Genomic DNA, 15,000 nt, shown 5'->3' with positions numbered 1-15,000 from the left:
TGTCGCGTCGATTTACGTACGGATACGCAACAAAAACAAAATGTACTTTATACAGAAGGTTGATTCTACACGACGGGGCTCTGTTTCCATTTACATACATCCATCATTAGTGAGATGAAGCGATGATAGATCGTGGAGTTTAAAATAAATGTAAAAAAAAAAAAAGCACGAAATGAAAACCGACAGCCTGAGCCGACAGGACACCAGACCCCACTGCTAAATAGTGAGCACTCCAGGAGGTTTGTGGATTTCTATGACATGTTCATTAGTGCTAATTTAGCTTAATGACAGGGAATTAGTGGCATTTCTATTGAAAACACACACACACACACACACACACAACAGCAAATTAATCCCATTATGCACACCAGATCCTGCTATTGTATATTGAATTATACCGCAGTGCTGGATTCTGGATTGTGACTAGTCGTAAAGTAAAGTAAAGTAAGTAAATAAATAAATAAAGTCATTTCCCATAACAGCAGCTCTGACAGTAGTTTTGGCTGTGACGCAGATCACAGGTTTTTATTAATGTCTTCGTTCTAATACGTTATCGTTTCTATAGTAACGACTCATTCATCACAAGCTTATGCTCTAATAATGAGCATGCTGTTATTTAGCAAAGAAATACATTGAATCACTGATGTGGTGACGTGTTCTGTAAGGAGACGTTTATTTAAACTTTACGGACGTTCGAGGAGTCTCCGGTGTCGGCGCTTTGTAACATCGACTGCGTATGAATATCCCTACTACCCTACTACACAGTAGGCGAAAAGCAGTACGCCGAAAGAGTGAAACGTCCGGATTTTCAGTATTCATAAAACAGTAGGGCGAGAAATCCTCGGATGTCTTACTGCTTCCAGCTCGATTCTGCAGTAAGGAAACACTGGACACTGTGGATCCTGAGCTGTCAGAATCGTATTCATGCTTACTGATCAGTACGTATTGTAGAGACGGCTGAGCAGTAGGTACATTTCACAGTTTCTTTGTGACATGACAAGCTGCATTTTTTATTTTTTTTGTCTAATTAAATTCAAGAGAGTTAGAAAAAAAGGAAGGCTGGTGAGAAAACGACTGTTTAAAGCTGCTGAGGTTTTGTTCCTACGTTTAATAAAAACTGTAATTATCGTTGACGTGCCGTGGAATAAGACAAACAAAACATTTTGGGACGGCTATTATAGGAAAGCAACTTCAGCGTGGTAACCAAGATCACTGCACATTCTCTCATTAGCTGTGTAATCTTGGTGTTCATTCACAAGCCTTACGATGAACACTGACATCTGAGTGACATTTAGAGAGTTAAACAACTGATTAAATAAACATACAGGTCTGTTAATAGTGCTCCTGGAACAGGCTGATGAATTTACACTGTAAGCTTGGATTAAAATGAGGTGCATGTGATGACGTATATGTAAAATGGTAAAAAATATATATATATATGGTGAAATGAAGTATACGGATGTTATACTGAGGTATATGCTGAAATAAGGTATGCAGATGTTGTAATGAGGTGTATGGTGAAATGAGATATGCAGATGTTCTAATGAGCTATATCGTGAAATGAGGTATACAGATGTTGTAATGAGCTATATCGTGAAATGAGGTATACAGATGTTGTAATGAGGTGTATGGTGAAATGAGGTATGTAGATGTAATAGGTATATGGTGAAATGAGGTATACAGTATGTTTTAATGAGGTATATGCTGAAATAAGGTATGCAGATGTTGTAATGAGGTGTATGGTGAAATGAGGTATGTAGATGTAATAGGTATATGGTGAAATGAGGTATACAGTATGTTTTAATGAGGTATATGGTGAAATGAGGTATACAGATGTTGTAATGAGGTGTATGGTGAAATGAGGTATGCAGATGTTCTAATGAGGTATATGGTGAAATGAGTTATACAGATGTTGTAATGAGGTGTATGGTGAAATGAGGTATACAGATGTTGTAATGAGGTGTATGGTGAAATGAGGTATGCAGATGTTCTAATGAGCTATATTTTGAAATGAGGTATACAGATGTTGAGGTATATGGTGAAATAAGGTATACAGTATGTTGAGATGAGGTATATTGTGAAATGAGGTATATGGTGAAATGAGATATGCAGATGTTCTAATGAGGTATATGGTGAAATGAGGTATACAGATGTTGTAATGAGGTATATTGTGAAATGAGGTATGCAGATGTTGTAATGAGGTATATGGTGAAATGAGGTATACAGATGTTGTAATGAGGTGTATGGTGAAATGAGGTATGCAGACGTTCTAATGAGGTATATGGTTAAATGAGTTATACAGATGTTGTAATGAGGTGTATGGTGAAATGAGGTATGCAGATGTTCTAATGAGCTATATCTTGAAATGAGGTATACAGATGTTGAGGTATATGGTGAAATAAGGTATACAGTATGTTGAGATGAGGTATATTGTGAAATGAGGTATGCAGATGTTCTAATGAGGTATATGGTGAAATAAGATATGCAGATGTTGTAATGAGGTATATGGTGAAATGAGGTATACAGATGTTGTAATGAGGTATATGGTGAAATGAGGTATGCAGATGTTTTAATGAGGTATATGGTGAAATGAGGTATACAGATGTTGTAATGAGGTATATTGTGAAATGAGGTATGCAGATGTTGTAATGGGGTATATGGTGAAATGAGGTATGCAGATGTTGTAATGAGGTATATTGTGAAATGAGGTATGCAGATGGTGAAATGAGGTATACAGTATGTTGAGATGAGGTATATGGTGAAATGAGGTATATGTTGGCATTTTAAAAGATAAAGATCACATCTTCCTTTACCCTTTACTCTTTAAACTTTGCTTAACATTTAATAAAAACTAAAGCTTGGTATAGTAAAACCTCTGTAATATTATACACTGTAATATTATTCCTCCCTGAATTGGACCCAGTTAATACATTCCTCACTGTCTTGCTTTTTTCTACTGATCTCAGCCAATCAGAGCACACTATACTGGACTTAATGAAGAATAATGTGTAACATTGGAACATAATGTCATTATATTAGTATTTGATGCATGGTGTAATAAAAAAACAATTAAAGGGGGTGCACACATTAACATTTAGACCTGACTGTAGCCCCATTATTTTACAGTACAGTAGTAGCATTATGAGTGAAGATTGTGTACGCGCACGTGTGTGTGTGTGTGTGTGTGTGTGTGTGTGTGACAGTAATGTCCTAAAGTGTTTGAGAGGCTGTGTATGTTAAAAAGGACCTATACTGAGTGATATTCCATTGACGCAGAGCTGAAAGGGGTTTTATTCCATGTTTACATTCTTCACTTGTTCCAGGAAATGTTCACACTCAAGCTTTTGAGAGATCAGACCCATGAAACCGCACATTTTACCACAGTACTCAGTGCATTTTTGAACAGAGATTGTCCATTCCACTCAGATGGCCTTTTCCGTTAAATCAAAGTCATTCTTCTGCTCACAGATCCATAGTGAGTAAGAAAGGCAGAACAAAATGGAGGTTCAGATGATTCATATTTTTTTTATCTTACCTTTTAGTCATTTTTCAACTACTTTAGCCATGATTGTTCCGTATTTCCAAATACATCATTATAAGTCTACACACAACAAAATTGTCTGTGTTGAAATTCACACAGTGAATTATCATAACAGTGTATGCATTTTGTATATGTACCATAGGTCTATAGTTTTTAGTATATTTTATGTATATATATGAATTGAAATAATGTTTGAAAAGGTATATACTGAAATGAGGTGTATGAGACATACAGTAAAATTAGTTAGGCGCTGTTTAAATGAAATGAGGTATACTGTTACAAAATGGGAGCAGAGGCAGAAGCAAGCGCAGATCAACGTCTTTATTTACGAACAGAAATCATGACACATAAAACGCGATCTATACAGGACAAGATCATCGAGGATAAACAGGAAACTAAAGTCGAGGCATGGAACGAGAGCAGGACACGAAAACATGACCGCTTAGCATACGTAACGCGTTCACCATACCATTCGGTTACTAAAGTAATACTGCGTGAAGTACAAAGTAACACGAGGGCTATAAATACCAAACATAATCAAGCTAGAACACAGACAGCTGGGATCAATAACGACACACCCTTGAACATCAACCAATGCTTAAACAGGAAGAGAACCAAAGCCAAAACAAAGGCACGTGTCCATAGGCAACAGTTCAATCTCGTGTACGCGCGCTCTCTGCAGCCGCCCGTGCATATCGACACCGCAGCGCCATCTGCCGGCGAGAGCGTGACATATACAATGAAATGAGGTATAAATTGAAATTAGTTTTATGTTTTAATGAGGTCTGTTTTGATATGTGGTATATGTTGAAATTAGACGTGTTGAAACGAAGGATATCTTGAGATATATGTTGGAAGGAGATATACGTTGGAATTAGGCGCATGCTGAAATGTGGTAATTGCTGAAATAATGTATATCTTGAGGTGAGGTACATATTGAATTGAGGTATACATTGAAATTAGGCATATGTTGAAATCAGGTATATTGTGAGATGAGGTAAATATTAAAATGAGGTATATCTTGAGATGAGGTAAATGTTAAAATGAGGTACATCTTGAGATGAGGTATACGTTGAAATTAGGTTTATGTTGAAATGAGATCTATGTTGAGATTAGATGTGTGTTGAAATGAGGAATGTTCACATTAAGTTTATTCTAAAATGAGGTCCACAATCTTTTGAAATGAGGTATTGTATATGTTGAAATGAGGTATATCTTGAAACGTGGTGTGTGTATGTGTGTGTGTGTGTGTATGTGTATACTGTATATATATACATCGTACATCATCCCAACGTCACAATTTATTTTATAGTAACTATGAAGTGAGTGAAATTTGGAAATTTAGATTTCATATTGACCGAACTTTTAATTAAAGCTACGAGCTCTAACTCCGCCCCTAACGCTAACGCTAACCACACCCCGCATCGTAACCCTTACCCATGCAGAAAGCGAGAGACAGACGAAAAAGAACGAGTGTGAGACAGAGATTTGGCGCAAGTGGGGGATGGGACAAGGGGGGTGGGATGGGGGAAAAGAGAAACTGCTGTGTGCTGCAGGAGTCTGACGGTTGCTATGGCGACTGGAATGGAGGGAGCGGCATCTTACACATGCACACACTCACACCCGCACGTACACACACACACGCACACACGGCATAGTATTTATATCCTGTCATTTCCATAGACTCGATTAAATCCTGATAACATCTGCATACATCAAACTGTCAATTAAAGCATGCACACTTCAGTGAGTTCTTTGTATATCAGTTAATTAAACCGTGTTTACATTTCTTGACAAAATATAACGACACACTCACATAGTCATTTTTTTTTTTTTTTTAATTATGAGCCAAATCTTTGTAATGAGACGTAATGCACAATTCTCAATCTCCCTTTTAGACTTTTCTTTTTCTAGTAAGGTTAGCTCCAAAACTATGTCCTTTCTGAATGATAATTATCGTTTTATAGCCATATTTAAAATCTAATTTAATATAAGGTTATTTTTACTATTCAAGTTATTAGTTTACGGTGCCGTGAAAAAGTATTTGCCCTTTCCCTGGTTTCTTGAGGTGTCGAACTTAATTGCTTTAGATATTCAAACAACAGTTTAATATAAGACAATAACAACAATATACATACAATATGTAGTTTTTAAGTGATTGTTTCATTTATTACGTTATCCAACACCAGCTGTCTATGTGTAAAAAAAAAAAAAAAGTAATTGCCCCCTTAGTTACACAATCAACTAATTAACCAGGATTAACTGATAATTGCATTCAATTAGATACACACACTCGAGCTTGATAACCGCCAGCCCTGTTGCATCTAAACATCACTTAAAATAAGTAGGCTAAATGCTAACAAGCAGCACACTGTGCCAGCGATCAAAATGAATTCCGGAAAGGATGAGAAGGAAAGTTATTGAAATAACCGTTTGATTATTTATTTAATTAATCGATTAATTATTTAATTAATCCGTCTGGATAAAAGCATTTCTAAGGCTCCACGACTGCAGCGAATCACAGTGAGAGCCATTATCTCCAAATGGTGAAAACACTGGAACAGTGGTGAAGCTTCCCAGAAGTGTCCAGCCTACCAAAATTCCTCCAAGAGCACACTGACCGCTCATTCGGCAAGTCACAAAAGAACCCAGACAAACGTCTAGGGATCTGCAGACCTTGCTCACCTCAGATAAGGTCAGTGTTTATGATTCTTTCTTTTTAGAAAGAAACTGGGCAGAAATGCAATGCATAAGAGTTGACAAAAACCAGAGCTAATCAAGAGGAACATAAAGCCTCCTCTCACATTTGAAAAAATAAATAAAATAAAATACATTGATGCTCATTTGGGATAATGTTCTGTTGACTGATGAGTTGGGAGCTTTTTGGAAGACATGGGTCTCATTACATCTGGTGTAAAGCTAACATATTTTACCAAGAACATCATATATACAGTCAAACACGGTGGTGGTAAGATGATGGTGTGAGGATGCTGTGCTCCATCAGGGCCGCAAAGGGTGACTTGAAATGACTGACCGAAACATGAATTCTGCTCTCTACCAGAAAATCCTGAGGGTCATTGAAAGAATGAAACCGTTTGCTGTGACACATGCAAAAAAAAACACATCGGAAATCGGGAGGGGGCAAATACTTTTTCACCGCACCTTTTTCTCACAGGAAACGGATTATCATGGGGCTACTGTATATGTAATGTTTGAGACATAGGTTTACGATGACAAAACTTAAGAAAAAGGTCCAGAAAATAGTATGATAGCACACATGCTAATCTAGAAACCTGCTTTGCAGTAAACGACATTTTATTGCATGAAAATAAACTCAATGAACTATCATTACCGTAAACAGGATTGTACAGGAACTAGGATTATACTAAACATGCTAAGCAGAAAACTAGCATTATATTGAGGACACTACCACAGGAACTAGCACTGTAGACATGCTAAGTAATGACTAGCATTAAACTGAACATGCCGTTATAATTAGCAGGCTACACTGATTATTACGATTATTACAGGAATATGAAAGAATTCTGTATTGTACGGTATCTATCGAAGTATCATTAGGTAATATTAATTAGTCTGCTGTAGTACAACTGTACACTGGGGAAAAAAGATATTTAGTGGTTCAGTGAATAGGACAAAAACTAAACTTTTCAGCAAAAAGTAACTTATTAGAAATTGATATTAAATTCGAAGTTTTAAGTTCTGGACTAAATTAATTCATGAGATATGTGGTTAAAACACAAATTGTATATATGTTTTATATATAAATTGTTTACTAGGATAAATGTACTATTATTTGCTCACAAAAGTAGACAAAATTTTTTTGAATGTTTACTTGAACTGTTTGGACTCCTGTGCATGTGCAAATCAGCAGAAGAGGATCACGACCATAATCGGTATCGTTTAAAAACATCCGATGATCAGGGCCGATTATGTCCTGTCAGTCAAAAGAGGGCGGGAAAACACATCGATTTCGTGCTGTGTGTAAAGAAGATGTCTCTTGTGTGGAATGACGACAAAACGGCAGTTTGTTTGTCGAGTCTAATTTTTATTTTTTGCCGAGCAGCTCGAGCTGAATTAAAGGGCCGGTACACTAATGAAAGATTTCAACGAAGAGGAGTTGACAAAAAGGTATCTATTGCACAGAAAAATATATTTGTAGAGTAGTGAGTTTCATATCCAGTTAATGTTAATATATCAAAAAGTTGATATTCTATATGACCAGTTTGATGTTATGATGAAGTAGAAATGCTTTTGTTTGTGGTGAGTGAAGGTGAGACTAACAGGAGGGGTTTTTTTTCAGAATTCAGTCAATGTTAATATGAATTAATAACATTCAATAAGCTAAGAAATCTTAATTTAATCTTCAGAATTGAGGTCATGTGTTCATGTTAATTAGAGTACTGTGTGTTCTGTTTATGAGACCAGCTACTGTGAAACAACTTGTTGAAATGGAGAGAATAAAGTTTTTATTTGCATTTCTTTCAGAATTGTGGAATTCATTATTATTCATTTAAGAGAAGGTATAAAAGGCAGAACCACCAAATTATCGGTTATCGGTATCGGCCGATATCACTATGAATAATCGGTTATCAGTATCGGATGAGAAATTTAGCATCGGTGCATCTCTAGTTTAGTGACAACGTTTAGATTAAAACAGTCGCGTGAAGTTGAAATGAATAAAGTCCACACCTAGTAATGTATTAAAGGGTCACGGTTTGTGAACGTGATTTGCACAGGTGCTTGTGGAACTTTAAACTGATGACATTTTGAGCGCTATGGAAGGGTTGTTTTGAATATTTATTCATATTTTTAAATAAAGTCTAAGGCTATTGTATTATGAAATATTTTTTTACAAGTTCAAGTGTTCCAGTAAAGATTTCTGGGGGTTTCTGAGTCAGGTGAATGGTTTGTCGGTGGTTCAGTTGGTTTAAGGTTGGTGAAGTATAGTCATTTACCTGTATGTGAGTACACGTACAGCTTGGAGTTCTACATCTGCTTGGAGTTGTTGAAGGTGTTAAAGGATATTATGTAATAATGATCAGAAATTATTTGCGAAAGACGTTTCCAAGCGGGAACAAGAAATGCCGTGTACTTTTTACAGTGCTGGGATTTCCATATACATGAAAAAAATAAATAAATCTGAGCTGCCTTACATGAAATAATTAAGTAATTAAAAAGATTAAATAATAATAATAATAATAATAATAATAATAATAATAATAATAATAATACATCATTAAATAGTAATCAAAATAATTACATTAATGTAGAAAGGAGAAAACATTTGATTTATTTGTTTGATTTGTGTCACTTTTAACCATTTAAATCAAGTAGATTTTACTTGAAATTTAAAAAAAAAAAAAAAAAAAAGCAATCAAACAAAAATGCTAATTGTTAATGTTTAAAGCCAAATATAAAACAAATGTAAATTCAATAATAAGGTAAACAATACTCAACAATCAAGAGACTGTTATATGGTTTAAAGGTTACACGGTTTTTACGAGTAATTTAGCATGTAACCAGAAAATGTACAAATAATAGCTATACTAAATTTGAAATTTGGGTAGTCTATACTCAAGTGTGTATCATTACACAAACAAAGTGAATGCAATTTGCTGTCTCAGGGTTGTTGTTGTTGTTGGTGTTGTTGTTGTTGTTGTTTCTAGTAAATTCTATGTTATTTTGTTAGTGTACCAAAAGAACTAGCAGTGCAGTATAAATGCAGTCATAATACATTTATACATTTAAAACATTTGTATGATGATGTAATATGTCATTTCTTCCTACATTTAATAATAAATGTAATTTCTCCCTACATAATTCTCTTCTTAACAGCAACAACAAAAAAGTCTTGAAAAATTTCAAGAAGCACCTCGTTTGACCTCCTACATTCCAGAGTGTGAGATTTCTTCTCATCTCTTGTTATGTTAGTGGAATTGATTTCTCTCTCTCTCTCTCTCTCTCTCTCTCTCTCTCCCTCTCCCTCTCTTTATTTGAGTCCTAACAGAAGCCTAATGGACTTAATGTCAAATGTTTTTTTGCCAGTCATGCTTAATCTTAATGCATGCTAATGAGTTTAGCCTAACGTTTAACTCTATTATAGCGTAGTTTATCTGTGCTGTTGTGTTTAGTTCTGCTTGAGTGGCGTAGACAGATGGCGGTCAGTCAAGTGTGCTCATTAGAATATTAGGCCACGCCCATAAAGACATAACAGCAAGTTCTGTAGCAAGCGTTTGAACAGTGATTCATCAGCCTCTTTCTATGTAAATAGGTCTAGGTAATTCTCGGCTATAACACAACAGCTAGCATCTAGGAAGGGTGGGGCTAACGTCCGTATCTTTTCGAACTGCTGCTCATGCTGCATCACAGGGCAGCATAACACACTCGGAGGAAAGCGCTATCTGCCCTCTTCTGCATACATACGCAAATTTGGCTCCCTTGACTCCTGAATGCTTTTCTGTTGCGCCACATGTGAGCCTTTATCACATTTGTGTGAGTTGTGTTGCTCACATTTAAACTGTTCTGGTTGTTTACAATACATGTTTGGTATACTACAATTATTTAGCATGTTTTGCACAGTGTTTCTCCCTGATATTGATATCGATGGCTCTCCTTACTGATCTCAGCCAATCAGAGCGCACTATACTGGATTTTTACTTTCATTTATGAAAATCGTGAGATACTAATGTCATCATAATAGTGTTTGATGCATTATGAAAACAATGACTGTGGTTTTACTAACACATTTTTGTGACAAGGGTGCGTGAGTATGTATAAGTAAGTACAAGTGTGTACACCTGTGTATGAGTATGTACCACTGTGTACGATTGTGTATGAATGTGTACTACTATGTATCAGTATGTACCAGTATATACGAGTGTGTATGGGTGTGTACAAGTGTGTACAAGTGTGTACCAGTATGTGCAAGTCTGTATGAGTGTGTACCAGTATGTACGAGTCTGTACGAGTGTGTACCAGTATGTACGAGTCTGTACGAGTGTGTACCAGTATGTACAAGTGTGTACGAGTGTGTACCAGTATGTACCAGTGTGTACGAGTGTGTACGAGTGTGTACGGGTGTGTATGGGTGTGTACGAGTGTGTACGAGTGTGTACCAGTATGTACGAGTGTGTACAATTGTGTACCAGTATGTACGAGTGTGTACCAGAATGTACAAGTGTGCACGAGTGTGTACAGGTGTGTATGGGTGTGTACGAGTGTGTACGAGTGTGTACGAGTGTGTACCAGTATGTACGAGTGTGTACAATTGTGTACCAGTATGTACGAGTGTGTACCAGAATGTAAAAGTGTGTATGGGTGTGTACAAGTGTGTACGAGTGTGTATCCGTGTGTACAAGAGTGTACGAGTGTGTACAAGTGTGTACGAGTGTGTATCAGTATGTACGAGTGTGTATCTGTGTGTACAAGTGTGTACGAGTGTGTATCAGTATGTACGAGTGTGTATCTGTGTCTACAAGTGTGTACGAGTGTGTATCCGTGTGTACAAGTGTGTACGAGTGTGTACCAGTATGTACGAGTGTGTATCCATGTGTACGAGTGTGTACGAGTATGTACGAGTATGTATCCGTGTGTACAAGTGTGTACGAGTGTGTACCAGTATGTACGAGTGTGTATCCGTGTGTACGAGTGTGTACGAGTATGTACGAGCATGTATCCGTGTGTACAAGTGTGTACGAGTGTGTATGAGTGTGTACGAGTGTGTACCAGTATGTACGAGTGTGTATCCGTGTGTACAAGAGTGTACGAGTGTGTATCCGTGTGTACAAGTGTGTACGAGTGTGTAAGTGTGTATGAATGTGTACAAGTATGTAAGTGCGTATGAATGTGTACGAGTACTGTGTGTACCAGTACGTACGAGTGTGTAGGAGTGTGTACGAGTGTGTACGAGTGTGTGTGGGAAACAGTAAATTCCCTCTGCCTGCTGTGTTTGAGAGACTGTCTCTGTTAAAACGCTCAACACCGAGTGATAATTTATAGACCCGCAGCTGAAAGTGATTTTATTCCGTGTTTGCATTCCTCACTTGTTCCAGGAAATGTCCCCACTCAGGCTTTTGACAGAACCAGCCAGGAAACTGCAGATTCTACTCAGTACATGTGTGTCAAGATATTTTTGTATTTACTATTCGCTCAGTGTTTCTTTTTTTTTCTCACAGGGCAGCTTGTGTAACGTTAAAACCGCTGGCTTTGCTAACTTGCTCGCTACGTTGGCCTTGTTCGTCTTACGCAAAAGCAAACATCACACACATCGATTTTAAACCATGAGACAGGTTGCAGAGTGTGGATTTCTCTCTTGGCTGCATAGTTCGTTTAAATTCTTTCACATCTGGAATATACACTGTGGTCGTTTTATTAGGCATACTGATTTACTCGTCTCAGGGTGATATTTATCTCTGTGGAGCTCTTGCCTCAACAGCCACTAAATGCACTGGGATATAAAACATGTCCAGATGCTTTTCTTAGTCGACAGCTATGCGCTGATGATGCTGTCGATTGTTTTGTTTATAAAACCACGGAACAGAGTGTTTCGTTCTTTATATCTCATGCTATTTGAAAACAGGAAGCTGTAAAGAGATGCTGATGTGATGAAAAACCCTCCATATTGGGCTGGATTATCATCGTAATAGAGATTTATTACAGACAGGAAATCATTTGTGTGGAGGATGTTATCAGCACAGCAAGAGAGAGAGAGAGAGAGAGAGAGAGAGAGAGAGAGAGATCTTTTGAGCGTGTTGTGACAGGTCGAGAGCAATCGAGGCTCGGAATGTTTAGGTTGTCATAGAGAAGTACGTCCTAATGAAGAGAGTGTAAAAAGGCAGACACAAAGGAGATAAGGAACCTCATTTTTATTCAAAGGGCCCCTTTTAGGGTCACTAGAGCACGGCTGGTTATTAAGTTATCACGGAAAACGTCCAGTGGGAATAGGAGACTCATTAAAAATACAAAAACTCAGGCGGAGCGTGCGAAATAACGGCGGCGCATCGCGCCTAGCTGTCACGTCGGATCAGGTAGCGTGCCGGAATTACACAACAAGCTCCACGACGGGATGAATAACGAACGCTTTATGTTCAGATCCATTTTTGTTTTGTTTGTAGGCTTTGCTATGTATTTTTAAACAGCACTGAGAGTTAAGGTGAAGGATCGTGTTCATGTCTACAGCTTTAATTACGACTTAAGCTGTAAGATGGCTGACCTTTATCGCCTCATGACGATGTCGCACGGCTGCTTATGATATTCGTCCTGTAAACAGACAGACGTGAAATCATGGACGTCATCGAGCAGTGAACAGAAAAGGAAATACCGTGTTTGGCCTTGAGAGAGAGTCAGAAGTGTAATTCGATTCGTTTGCTCGAAAGGCAGCTCTGATTTTCGATTCCAATCGGGGTCGACAAATGAATTATTTTTTCGACGCAAGTCGGTTATAAGATGAGTCAGGACGCTGTTGGGTTTCTGTGTGTAGAGTAGCGTGACTCTGTGTTTAGCTGCTCGTGAACAGGGCGATGGGAAAGGGGAGGGGTCTGAGCTGGCTGCTGGGCAAACAATTCACACCTAGGGTTAGGGTTAGGGTTAGATGGATAAAATGTTAGCGATAGGGGCAGGGCTAGTATACCTAACTTTATTTTTGTATAAAACTGAACCAAAAAAACTATAAAGTACAGTTTTTTTTTAAAGAAAGCGTGTATTTGCTACTGGAGGACTCTTTACATGCGTGTCTATTCGGGTAGCTGTGTCATCCCGTCAAGAAGAACAAAGAGATGTTCACTGCACACACACACACACACACACACACACACACACTGCTTGAGCAGTTGCAGCTTCAGCACAGGAAGCAGACCATTGTCCTGAGGTTCATCTCTCGTCCGTCTCCTGGGAAAAGGGGAGGAATAGATTACCCTTCTAGCAGGATTACTGACCTCCAGCAAGGTCACGGAGGGACGCTTTAAGATGCGCTTTCGACGGATATCACGTTTCTACACTGAGCTGATAAACACGTTATGGAGAAACATACAGTTACACTCACTCACAGGGCTTCACGTTTGTTTATACCGTTATTGCTCTCTTCATACAGTATGTTCATATTATTGCATTTCTAATTAAATATATATATATATATATATATATATATATATATATATATATATATATATATATGTGTGTGTGTGTGTGTGTGTGTGTGTGTGTGTGTGTGTGTGTTTAGGAACATCTAAAGAGTCCCAAATCTCAGAAATCCGTGACGTTAAAATTGAATGTTATTTGAACGAGAAGAACAAAAATACATAAAGTCTGTAAAGATTTACAGTCAGCTGTGCATCGTAAATAAATGAATAATTAAACGAATCAGCGAGAGATTTCGTGTGCCGGACGTTTAAAAGATTTGGATGGATTCTTGTTTATGTTCACGGAGCTTACGAGTTGGAAAAAAATTGCTTTTATATTTATCTTGCGTATTGACTCGGATGAATAATTCATATCCATGATCATCTTTTTAAATGGGTGTTTAAGTGAAGCGCCGATGACCTTCGGGTTCCTGTAAACAGAATTAGTGCGGGGAAATTCTCCCTTTGAGCACAAATAAATAAATAAATCAATAAAATCTCCACTCAAGAATTATTGGCACCCTTAGTGAAGGTTATGAAATTCTTTTTTTTTTTTTTTCTTTTCTTTTCATTTTTATGGATATTAGCCCTAATTTCACACCAAAAAACCCGAGGTCAATGTATTTTAAGCTAACCTCAGGAACATATTTTAACAACGTTAACAAGATTGAGAGAGCATGGACTCGGTAAGGTTCAAGTCAGGGGACTGCTTGAGGGTCATCTTGATTTTGGGGTTAATGAACCACTTTTATTTGTTTATGTGGATGCATATGATCCAAGTGTAATGCTGTGTTTTACTTAACTCAGATATGGGACGTTTGAGCTTGATGAGGAAAAAACAAAAAGATGAAAGCCTCCATGAAAAACATGTGATTTGTTAGCAACAAGCTAGTCATCTAATATTACCGATCGTGAGTTTATGATAAAAGTATTTACTTTCATAGCAGCACTCTGTACTGTCACTGTTATAGATTTAACTGTGTTGATGGTTCTAAAGTAAATAATATTAAAAATTCTTTTGAAGCAGGGAAGTGATATTTTATGTACTGTTCACGTGTGGCCATTTGGACATGACGTCAGGGTTGAGCTGTTACGAGTTAGTCAAACACAGCATAACTTTTTGGTAGAGGCAGCCAGATTTACATCTCCTGATTAGAGATAGGAATCGAATCATTTTACTGACTCGGATCTTTGAATCTCGTTCAGCAAAATGAGCGAATCTTTTTCCGAGTCGTTTCGTTCATTTGAGCAGAATATAATGAAATTGTTAAATTCCCCAACACATCTAGTACTTACGCAAACGTCGATCACATTTGAATAAAA

At 37.4% G+C, this 15,000-nt stretch overlaps 1 protein-coding gene across 3 annotated transcripts in view; it reads left to right on the top strand.

The window, feature by feature from the left end:
- The window catches only part of l1camb (L1 cell adhesion molecule, paralog b), a 60,634-nt gene that overhangs the window by 4,919 nt on the left and 40,715 nt on the right, over positions 1–15,000 (top strand). The window contains exon 1 of one of the 3 annotated variants that reach the window (XM_053642653.1): positions 11,036–11,677. The exons of the other annotated variants lie outside the window; for them this stretch is intronic. The gene's annotated coding sequence lies outside the window, so the exon portion shown is untranslated. Of the gene's footprint in view, positions 1–11,035; positions 11,678–15,000 lie in introns of those variants that run through there. 3 annotated transcript variants of the gene reach the window in all.

Source organism: Ictalurus furcatus, chromosome 15 (assembly GCF_023375685.1).
Source record: "Ictalurus furcatus strain D&B chromosome 15, Billie_1.0, whole genome shotgun sequence".
Classification (NCBI taxonomy): domain Eukaryota; kingdom Metazoa; phylum Chordata; class Actinopteri; order Siluriformes; family Ictaluridae; genus Ictalurus; species Ictalurus furcatus.
This window is presented reverse-complemented; position numbering and strand designations above follow the sequence as displayed.